The sequence below is a fragment of the Triticum aestivum genome, chromosome 4D (genome assembly GCF_018294505.1).
Source record: "Triticum aestivum cultivar Chinese Spring chromosome 4D, IWGSC CS RefSeq v2.1, whole genome shotgun sequence".
NCBI lineage: Eukaryota > Viridiplantae > Streptophyta > Magnoliopsida > Poales > Poaceae > Triticum > Triticum aestivum.
In genome coordinates, this window is record NC_057805.1 from 396,379,229 (window position 1) to 396,391,062 (window position 11,834).

Genomic DNA, 11,834 nt, shown 5'->3' on the forward strand with positions numbered 1-11,834 from the left:
ATGTTTTGAGTGGAAAGATGGATGAACTTATGAAATTGTTTGCTAATAAGAGTGTCTCTTCTAATCCCAATGATATGCCTTTGTCTACTTTGATTGAGAATAATAATGAATCTATGGATGTCGGAGTAAATGGCCACGGGTAGCCTAACCGACTGCCCCTGGCTCTTCCAGAAAATTATCAGGCCTTTGGGCCTTCAAGCATTCCAAGCATTGGGTCACCTTCCCCGGCCGGCTACTTCTGAAGCCGACTCTCGGAAGGCGACCCAGCCTCAACAACCTCCCCCCAAGATAACCATGGGATGGCCGACTCCCCAGAGCCGGCCACGAAGAACGCCGACTCCCCAGAGTCGGCCACGAAGACGCCGACTCCAAGAAGCCGGCCAAGACCGCACCCACCAAAACTACACCCACATAACGGTGACAAGACGGGGTGTGGCCACAGTGCGGCTCACTACCCCCGAAGCCCGAGGCAGGCATGGCCACAGGACGCCGTACGGGACGGCCGTCTCCCGTCCGGCTCGGCACTGTAGCCATGCTAGCCTCAATGTCACCCACGACAGACGCCAGTACGGCCCACGGGCGGCGGACCCCTTTAGCCAGAGAGAGGCGCAAAGGCGGCCCGGCCTCCCCCAGTCGGCCGAGGGCGTAGCCGGCCCCCAGAAGCCGGCTACCCCCTTCCTCGAAGCATGTGCCACATTAAGGAGACAAGACGAGGTAAAGCTACAGTGAGAGCCCTCGAGGCGGCACACTGTAGCCACGCTTACCTCGACGGAGCCCTCGTCATCAGGGGCGAGGCTACAGTAAGCAGCCGCCGACAAGACCCTAGGCGGTGGGGCCGGCCTGTCGACCAAGAAGCCGGCAGCAGGCGGGACCCACCAGTCGGCGGGCCCCAACGGCCGGCGGAGAAGCCGGCGAGCGTAGACACTGACGGCTGGGACCAGCGCCCAGCCGGATTACAATTGTACCCCCGGGGGGTAGGCCTATATAAACCCCCCGGGGCACCCATGCAAAGGGTTGGCTTCTTAGAGTGACACACACACCATAGAGAGAGAGAGAAGCAAGAGCTAGTCTTGTTCTTCTTCTCCCTTGAACCCAACAGCTCTAGGAGCATTTGTAGCTACACTTTCTGATCTAGTGATCATGCGGAGACACCGCAGAGCAGGACTAGGGGTGTTATCTCCTCGGAGAGCCCCGAACCTGGGTAAGATTCGCCGGCGTGCATGTCTTCGCCTCATCCCGTTTCCAGGCACCGGCGACGTCTTACTAGCACCCACTAAGATAAGCCACCCGTTGGCATATGTCGCACCTACCACCCGACATTTGGCGCCCACCGTGGGGCCAGGTGCACCGTCGTCCGGAGACCTGTTCTGGACGGGAACCCTCTTCCTCCCCCGCGAGCGCAGCCAGCCTGCTGCGCCCGATGGCGTTTGCCTCGACGTGCTGCAAGGCGTCGACGACGCCTGTGCGGCGAGCTGCCTCGCTGATCTCCTCGGCGAGACTCGCATCTCCGACGAGCCTGCGTCCGACGCAAGCACGGACTACCCCGAGAGCCGCCTCGCCAGCCTCCTCGACCAGCTTCACGTCTCCAGCGAGCCTGCTGTAGATGTGGAGTCGGTCGGCTCCACCGACCCGATGCTCGTCGACTCCGACACGGCATCGCTCGACGCCTACCCCTCCGACGTGGTGGTCTTCGACGATCCCCTCCCTCGAGCTGACAGTGGCAGCAGCGCTGTCACCGAAGTGTTGGTCATCAGCCACGTCGCCAACTCGGGCGAGAATGCCCACGACGCCCTGCAAGCGGCAATGCACGACCTCTCCGTCCCCATCCCGGCCGACGCCGACGCCGAGACCCTGGAGGCACGTCGCCTCACCCTCGTCGCGGAGGGCCAGAAGATAGCCTCCATGAGACGCCTCACCGAGGCCCACCAGCGCGAAGTCGACCGCACCGCCTTTGGTACGCCGCTGCCTAGCGGGCCGAGCCGGGCCGGCTTCGTCCAGAAGCGCGGCGCGGCTATTGCCAGCATGCTGGGGGCAGATCGCCCCGTCTACGCCACCCCGCTCGAGAATCTGCGAGCCGCTCAGGCGGCTGCCGAAGAGCTAAATGGGCTGGGAGCCGACGAGCTCCCCTACACGACAAGACGGATCCAGCAGCTGATCGACGCGGCTGCAGAACGGCACGAAGCCGGTGCCCACGCCGATAGTCATCCCCCGCGCCGAGAGCACGCCGCGACGTCCCGCTCGCCGACTGCGAGCGGCGCCCGCCAGAAGAAAGACAAGGAGCCGGCTGCTAGCCGCAGCCGGACTCGTATCACCATCGAGCGCGATGCGGAAGGCCGTCCTCGAGCGGTGGAGCGCCAAGGAAACCTGCCTCCTCCCCCGCCTGGAAGAGAGAGACGCCTCACCCCGCCGCCCGTCACGCACCCGACTCTTGGCGACCGACTCGGCCGCTGAGAAGGAGTCGGCGAGAACGACGCCCGCCACCGGATCGACCGCCTTGCTCAATCCTTGGCGTTAGAAGAAGAAGACGACGTCGGCCCGCCATGCTTTGGACCCCGCATCCGCGACGAGCCCTTCCCCAAAGGGTTCTCGCTCCCCAGAGACACACCCAAGTACAACGGCTCAGTGAAGCCGAAAGATTGGCTCATCGACTACTCCACTGCTGTCAGCATAGCCAATGGAAATCGGCGCGTAGCCGTGAAGTACGTCCCCCTCATGCTGCAAGGCACGGCGCGCACCTGGCTCAACAGCCTCAAGCCCTACAGCATCAACAGCTGGCTGGATTTCACGGAAGTCTTCGTCCGCAACTTCACCAGCACGTACAAGCGGCCTCCCAAACCTCGCCAGCTCTCCCTGTGCGTCCAAGGGCCCAACGAGTCGACCCACGACTACCTCACGCGGTGGGCCGAGCTCCGCAACTCCTGCGAGGGAGTGCACGAGGTCCAGGCCATCGAATACTTCACCGCCGGGTGCCGAGAGGGCACCCTCCTCAAGCACCGACTCCTCTGCGACGAGCCGGCTACCCTCGACGAGTTGCTGGTCATCGCGGACAAGTACGCCACGGCCGACTCCTCGATGAAGACCGAGCTCCGAGTGGACGCCTCTGGGAAGGCGATCGCTCCGGCTCCAAAGACGCCGGCTGGCGACCCCAATCGGCGCCCCTACCAGAACGATCACAAGCGCAAGGCCCCCATGCCGACTTCCACCAGTCGGCAGGTGGCCACAGTTGAAGATGAGCAGCCCGAAGAGCGGCCCGCTCCCAAGAAGAAGGGTGGCAGGCCGGCTTGGCAGCTGGCTTTCTCTTACGAGCAGGCTCTTGACGCCCCCTGCAAGTTCCACAGCGGCGCGAAGCCGTCTAACCACACGACCCGAAAATGCCACTGGCTCACACGAATCTCCAAGGGCGAAGGATTGTTGCCGCCTCCGCCTCCCGGCCCGCCGCCTCCAGCCCCCAGCAGCCGACGGCTCGGCCGGCAGTCGGAGCCATCCAAGATGAGTTCCCTGAAGAACACGCCGCCTACGTCGTCTTCACCAGCCAAGCCGATGACAAGCATAGTCGGCGCCGTCAGCATCAAGAGGTCAATGCAGTCGCCTCTAACGCTCCCGAGTTCATGCACTGGTCAGAGAAGCCAATCAGCTGGAGCCAGGCCGACCACCCAGAGGTGATGCCCTCCCCTGGCTCCTATGCACTGGTCTTGGATGTCACCCTCGCGACGGAGAGGTGAGCTGCCCGATTCTCCCGCATCCTGATAGATGGCGGAAGCAGTATCAATATACTGTACCGCGATACCATGGAGAAGCCGAACATCAAGGCGAAGCAGCTTATGCCAAGCCGAACCGTGTTCCATGGTATCGTCCCCGGCTTGTCTTGCTCCCCAATCGGCAAGATTAAAATGGATGTTCTCTTCGGAGACAAAGATCATTTTCGCCGAGAAGCGATCTGGTTCGAGGTAGTGGATCTGGAGAGCCCCTATCATGCTTTGCTTGGCCGACCTGCTCTGGCCAAGTTCATGGCTGTGCCCCACTACGCCTACCTGAAGATGAAGATGCCGAGCTCGAAGGGAATCATCACGGTAGCCGGCGATTACAAGAAGTCCATCGAGTGCGCCATGGCCAGTAGCCGGCCGGCCGAGTCCCTCGTGGTGGCAGAAGAGAAGAAGATGCTGGAGCGGGTTGTGGCCATGGCCGGCAAGCAGCCGGCCCTGTCCCCCAACCCCAAAGATTGTGATGCGCAGGGCTCCTTCCAGCCTGCCAAAGAGACGAAGAAGATACCTCTGGACCCGGAGAATCCGGAGAGGTTCGCTGTCATTGGGGCGAACTTGGACAGTAAATAGGAAGGCGAGCTCGTCGACTTCCTCCGTGAGAATCGAGACATTTTTGCATGGTCCCCAAAGGACATGCCGGGTGTCCCGAAGGATTTCGCCGAGCACAAATTACATGTCCGAGCTGACGCGAAGCCGGTCAAGCAGCCCCTCCGCCGACTGTCAGAAGAGAAGCGAAGAATCGTAGGAGAAGAGATAGCCCGGCTCCTTGCCGCTGGCTTTATCATGGAAGTGTTTTTTCCAAAGTGGCTTGCCAACCCAGTTCTGGTACTGAAGAAGAACAACAAGTGGCGTATGTGTATAGACTACACCAGCCTGAACAAGGCCTGCCCCAAGGATCCGTTTGCTTTGCCACGGATTGACCAAGTGATAGACTCCACAGCCGGATGCAAGCTGTTGAGTTTTTTGGATGCCTACTCAGGGTACCATCAGATCAAGTTGGACCCAGCTGACCGCCTGAAGACTGCCTTCATCACACCATTTGGAGCTTTCTGCTACCTGACTATGACGTTCGGCTTGAGGAATGCCGGTGCCACTTTTCAGCGTTGCATGCAGAAATGCCTCCTGAAACAACTCGGCAGAAATGCCCACGTCTATGTAGACGACATTGTGGTGAAGACAGAGAAGCGCGGCACCCTGCTGGAAGATCTCAAAGAAACATTCGCCAACTTGCGCCGATTCCAAATCAAGCTCAACCCCGAGAAGTGCGTGTTCGGAGTACCAGCCGGCCAGCTGCTAGGCTTCCTGGTCTCCGAACGCGGCATCGAGTGCAACGCTGTGAAGATCAAGGCCATCGAGAGGATGGAGATTCCCACCAAACTGCGAGATGTGCAGAAGTTCACCGGGTGCTTGGCCTCCCTGAATCGCTTTATCACCCGACTAGGAGAGAAGGCTCTCCCCCTATACCGACTCATGAAGAAGTCCACTCACTTCGAGTGGAATGACCAAGCCGACCAAGCCTTCCATGAGTTGAAGAAAATGCTGACCACTCCGCCTGTCTTGGCAGCGCCGACTGAAAAGGAGCCCATGCTCCTCTACATCGCCGCGACTAGCCGAGTGGTCAGTACTGTTGTTGTGGTCCAGCGCCTGGAAGAAGGCCGAGCCCAGCTAGTCCAGAGGCCGGTGTACTATCTAAGCGAAGTGCTATCCAGCTCAAAGCAGAACTACCCGCACTACCAGAAGATGTGCTATGGGGTGTACTTCGCCGCCAAGAAACTGAAGCCCTACTTCCAAGAGCACCCCATCACGGTCGTGTGCACCGCCCCGCTCGCCGAGATCATAGGCAGCCGGGATGCATCCGGCCGGGTGGCTAAATGGGCCATTGCACTGGCGCCCTACACGATCTTCTACCAACCCCGCACCGCCATCAAGTCCCAAGCATTGGCCGACTTCCTCGTCGACTGGGCCGAGACCCAGTACCTACCGCCGGCTCCCGACTCTACCCATTGGCGGATGCACTTTGACGGGTCCAAGATGCGCACCGGCTTGGGAGCCGGCATCGTCCTCACCTCTCCCAAAGGCGACAAGCTCAAGTACACGCTGCAGATCCACTTTGCCGCCTCCAACAACGTGGCCGAGTACGAGGCGCTCGTACATGGGCTCCGGCTAGCCAAAGAGCTCGGCATACGCCGGATCCTGTGTTACAGCGACTCAGACTTGGTGGTCCAGCAGTCGTCTGGCGACTGGGACGCCAAGGACGCGAACATGGCGAGCTATCGATTCCTCGTCCAGCAGATTAGCGGGTACTTCGAAGGGTGCGAGTTCCTTCACGTGCCAAGGGCCGACAACGACCAAGCAGATGCCCTAGCACGGATCGGCTCCACCCGACAAGCCATACCGACTGGCGTCTCCCTCCAGCGCCTCCTCAAGCCGTCCATTAAGCCATCTCCAGAGTCGGACTCTATCTTCGTACTGCATATGCCAGATGCAGCCGGATCCGACTAGAGGAACCCCGCAGGCGGCACGGGGACTTCGACAACTGGCCCGGGGACTGCCGTAGTCGCACCCGGCCCGGGGACTTCAGAACCCGGCCCGGGGACTACAGCAACACAAGAAGCGGTGTCCGACTCCAACTCCACGCCACCCAACCCACCCACCCGAGTCATGGTGGCTACGCTAACAGAAGAAGTCACAGCTCCATCTTGGGCCCAGCCCATCCTCAGATTCCTAGTCAGCAGAGAGCTGCCGGCTGATGAGATCTCAGCAAGACTAGTGCAACGACGAGCCAGAGCATATGCAATAATCAACAGAGAGCTTGTGAAGCGCAGCGTCACTGGAGTCTTCCAGCGTTGTGTCGAGCCAGAAAAAGGAGTGGCAATCCTCAAGGATATCCACCAAGGCGAATGCGGCCACCACGCAGCCTCAAGATCACTTGTGGCCAAGGCTTTCCGCCATGGTTTCTTTTGGCCGAGTGCCTTGGAAGATGCCAAAGAGATAGTCAAGAGCTGCAGAGGATGCCAAGTCTTCAGTTCCAAGCAACACCTGCCGACTTCTGCACTCAAGACCATTCCCCTCACCTGGCCCTTTGCCGTCTGGGGACTGGACATGGTGGGCCCTTTCAAGACAGCCCGCGGCGGCTTGACACACCTGCTTGTCGCCGTGGACAAGTTCACAAAGTGGATCGAAGCGAAGCCGATCAAGAAGCTGAACGGGCCGACTGCCGTAACATTCATCACCGACATCACTACTCGGTACGACATGCCACACAGCATCATCACCGACAACGGCACAAACTTTGCCAAAGGAGCAGTGGCACGTTTCTGCGCGACGCAGGGCATCCGACTGGACTTAGCGTCCGTTGCCCACCCGCAGTCAAACGGCCAGGTCGAGCGAGCAAATGGACTCATCCTCTTCGGCATCAAGCCCCTACTGATTGTACCACTGGAGCGATCGGCCGGCTGCTGGCTCGATGAGCTGCCGGCTGTCCTCTGGAGTCTGCGCACTACACCCAACAAGTCAACCGGCTTTACTCCATTCTTCCTTGTATATGGTGCGAGGCTGTCATCCCAACAGACATCGAGTTCGACTCGCCTCGGGTCACCATGTACACGGAGGCGGAGGCCAAGGAAGCAAGAGAAGACGGCGTCGACCTACTAGAAGAAGGCCGGCTGTTAGCACTCAGCCGGTCTGCCATCTACCAGCAAGGGCTGCGCCGCTACCACAACCGCAAGGTCAAGCCAAGATCCTTCCAAGAGGGCGACCTTGTGCTCCGGCTGATCCAGCGAACAGCCGACCAACACAAGCTCTCGGCCCCTTGGGAAGGCCCCTTTGTCATCAGCAAGGCACTAGGCAACGATTCCTACTACCTGATCGACGTGCAAAAACCAAGAGCACGCAAGAGAGACGACTCCGGCAAGGAGTCGGAGCGACCATGGAACGCGAACCTCCTGAGAAGATTTTACAGTTGAAAGCAGTATGTATCATGCTACCCTTTTTTGTATTAAGTACGAACCAACAGGCCCCCCGAACAGTACTCGGGGACTGCCTTTATTTATCTATGAATGACGAGTGTCATATCCATGAATGTATCATTACATTTGATTTCTTGTCTGGCACCGGGTTCGACTAGTCGGCCCGGGGACTGGCCGCCTTGAGCTATATTAAAAGTTCTACCTGAAGTCAGACAAGTAGTGTGCCAGCTCCCAAGTCCTCTCTTGTTGAAAGTCGCAGCTCGAAGAACCGACTGTCCGACTAGCAAGAGACAAGGCAGAAAGGATGCCCACACGAAAAAACGGCTAAGGACTAACGAACTTATATAGCAAAAAGACGGCCTCCGACCACGCTTGCCGGCTGTCAGAACAGCCGGCTGGCCGGCTTCCTAAACACTTAGCTCTAATCCAACAAAGCTAGAGTACTCGCCCTCCCAATTGGCCAAGCACTCTTCCAGCCACAGATTGCAGAGCAACTGTCTGACTAGGGAGGCGGCAACCAAGGGAGGGTGGCAAAGGAAACAGCAGATGGATAAAAAGCAAAGTATGAGGAAAAGCCAAACGCATGCATAAGTCGTATATACATATAAAGCCCCCAACAGGCTGGCAATCGACATAGTTCGAATACACCCCCAGTGGGTGGAATTGTGCAGACTTAACAGAATATTGTTCCAAAAGTGACAAGACAGGAAAACAAAAGATAGCAGACTAGACTAAGGCGCGGTGCGGGAGCCAGGCTGGTCGGTGGAGATGGCGTCGACGGCTAAAGGAGTGGCCGGCTAGCGGGTCTCGGCTTGGTCACCACCAGTGGCAGGCGACGTACCCGCGCGTGACATGGTGCTGGAGGCGCGGTCAGGCTGAGGCTGGTCGGCCGCTCCACCATCCGCCCCGACGTCTTCACCCTCCTCCTCCTCCTCCTCGCCCTCGTCGCTGGAGTCGATCTCCTCCGCCGAGTCTTCACCGTCTGCCGGGTTCAGCCCGAACCACTCCTCCGGCTGGGCGACACCGTTGTCATCTACCTCAGGGGCGAAGACGCTGGTGTCGGTGTAGTCGGCGATCGCCGAAGCCCGCCGGATGATAGCCGGCCGCGCCGGCTCCAGCTCCGTGTCGGCTTGCTGCCGCCAGGTAGCCAGCTGATCCAGGCTCAGTCCGGGGTACCAGGCCTTGACGAACTCCAGCGCCCGCCTGGCGCCGGACCGAGCCACCGAGGCCTTCCAGGCTTCAAAGCGACCAACCGCCACCTCCAGCCAGTCGGCAGTCCGACTGGGGGTGCGGGGAACCACTTCGCCGGGCCAAAGGGCGGCCAGTACTTGCGCCCCAGCACACTGAAGCCGGCGAAGCAGTCGGTGAGCCGGCTGGAGACGGGCCTGGATCGCCAAGAGCTGCTCCTCCAGCGAACGGCCAGCGCTTGGTGCAATCTCGAAGCCAGCCTGCCTTCGCGCTTGGCGGCGGGCCTCGATGATCTGGTTGGCGGCGGTAGAATAGCCAGGGAAGTACTCTGTGCAAGAAAGAAAGAGAAAGAAGAGAAAACACCAAGTCAGAAAACGAGCCAAAAGCGGCAGACGGGAAGAAAGGACGAAGAAGTAGGCGGCTTACCGTCAACCAGATCCTCGATCTGACCATAGCCAGTGACCAGAGTCTGTCTTGCTTCAGCCCAGCTAGCCGCTTCTGTCTCGTACTCGGCCTGGAGGGCGGCTTCGCGGTCCTGCACCGCCTTCAGAGCCGCCTTGTGGCCCTCCTCCTGGTCGGCCAACCTCTTGGCCAGGCGGTCGCGTTCCTGCACCAAGGCGGCAAGCTCGGCCTCCTTGGCACGAAGGGCAGTCTGAGACTCTCCCAGCTGTGCCCTCAGACCGGCGTTGGCCGCTGCAGGGACGGTAGAAAAAGAAGAAACAATAAGAGGAAGTCGTCAAGGAAGATCCGACCCGACTGCTCAGCAGTCGGCCCGAATCTCGGGGACTACACCCAGTGGGTGTGCTGACGCGCCCCCATGTGAGATCAAGAACAAAGCACTTACCCCGCTCTCAGTTAGGTCGGCGGTCTTCTGGGTCAGCTCCCGAGCCTGGGAGTTGAAGGCAGCCGCGCGAAGATTGTGGTAGTCCTGCAAGACAGGCAGAAGATCAAAGTAAGAACAAGAACAGCAAAGCTAAATCCACTAAGAAGTTCCAAGCCGCCTGCTCAGCAGCCGACTCGGAACTCGGGGACTACACCCAGTGGGTGCGCTGACGCGCCCCCATGGAAAAAACCAAGATCAAGAAGAAGCAAGATAAGAAGACTAACCCGGATGGCCGCCCGCGTCGCAAGGAATTCGTCGGTGTACTGCCTCAGCGCCGTAGCCTGGGCCTAGAGCCGGGTCCGGACGTCCTGCGCGGCCACGTTCATCACGGCCGTCCCTCCGCCCAGCGTCCACCCCGAAGTGGCGCTAGCCACCTCCACATCCTGGGCCGACGAGCTGGAGCCCGCGGCCGGCTGCGGCTCCGACGCAGCCTTCTGTGGCTCTGACGCAGCCTTCCCCGCGCGCCGACTCGGCGGCATCCGGACCGCCAGCTCAGACCGCGCGGCCGGCTCGCCCCCCGCCGACTGCGCAGGCGGCAGATCTGGCCGGCCGCCTTGAGCCGCCCTAGTCGGCGGGGTCGGCACCGGCGCCCTCTCCAGGATGACGACGTCGTCATCCCTCTCCAGCCCCGGCTGGTCACCGTCGGCTTCTTCTGGCGGGGGCTCCGGGGCCCCAGGCGCTGCGACGCGCAGTGGGGTGACCAACAAGGCCCCCTCCGCCATCGCCGCAGCCGCAGCCTCCGCTTGGGCCTTGGCTGCGGCGTCGGCGCGCGCCTTCGCCGCCTCCTCCTCCTGCGCCGCCTGGGCGGCGGCCGCCTTCCGTGCCTCCGCCTCCCGCGCCTCCCGCTCCTCCCGCACCTCCCGCGCATTCCATTCCGTCGCCGCCTGAAGGTCGGCACGGGGGTCCACGCGGCGAGTGGTGCTCCCAGATCCCCTCGGCGACTCAACGACGGCGGCGGTAGCCGCCCGCTCGAGCGACAATGGAGCTCTGGTTGTTTGGAGAAAAAGACAAGGATTCAGGAACCACCAGAGGAAAGAAAGAAAAGAGAGTACACAAAAGAGTGTGAACTTACGCCGACACCGTCTGCGGTTGCTTCACCGTCTCGCGGAAGCGAGCCGCCTTCGCGGCCGCCTCCTCCTGCCTAGTCGCCGCTGCCCCGCCTCGGGGCTTCTTCGACCAACTGCCGAACAAACCCTGCGTGGCACGACGCTTTTGCCCGCCGCCCCGAGCAGGCGGTGTAGCGGAGGAACCCGCGCCGCGGCCAGACGCCGGCCGACGGCGCGGGACGACTTCGGCCTCGTCGTCGTCCGGCCAGTCCTCGAAGCTGACTCCATGACCGGAGCCGCCTGCTTGGCCACCGCCCGGCTCGGTGTTGTCATCCATAGCAGCCGCCCCCAAATCGGGGTCCTCCAGATTGTGCTCCGTCCGGTCGGGGACGAATCGGCGCTCCGCGTCCGACCCGCCGGCAGGCCGAAGAAGAGGGCTCTGTCGAAAACAAGCCGACTAGTCAGAGTCGGCCAAAAGGAACTCGGCAACAAAACTGAGAGAAGAAGAAGAGACAAGGAGAACATACCGTAGGCGGAGGATTGGCTCGGCAATATGGCTCCTTGCCGAACTGCCACTCTTCGGAGAGTTTGCAGTTCGCAAGGTAGTTCACCATATAGGCCACCTCGTCGTGCGGCATGTCCTTGGTACACATCCAGCTCGGATCGAGCTGGCCACTCATCTGACAGATCAGATGAGGGCGGCTCTGGAGCGGGAGTACCCGGCGCATGCCGAAGGCGGCCAGCAGGTCGGACCCCGACAAGCCCTCCGACTGGGTCATCGCTCGCACTCGGACGACGGCTGCGGTTCCAGCCGGCGTCAGCGTCACGGCCCGGTAGGACCACTGGGGCCGCCTGCCCGCCGGTGGGCCGGCTACGTAAGCCGGCAGATTGACGTAGTCGCCCTGCGGGGCGACGTTCTTCACGTAGAAGTATGACTTTTGCCGTAGCTTCACCGACTGGATCAGCGTGATGATGGGGAAGGGGTTGT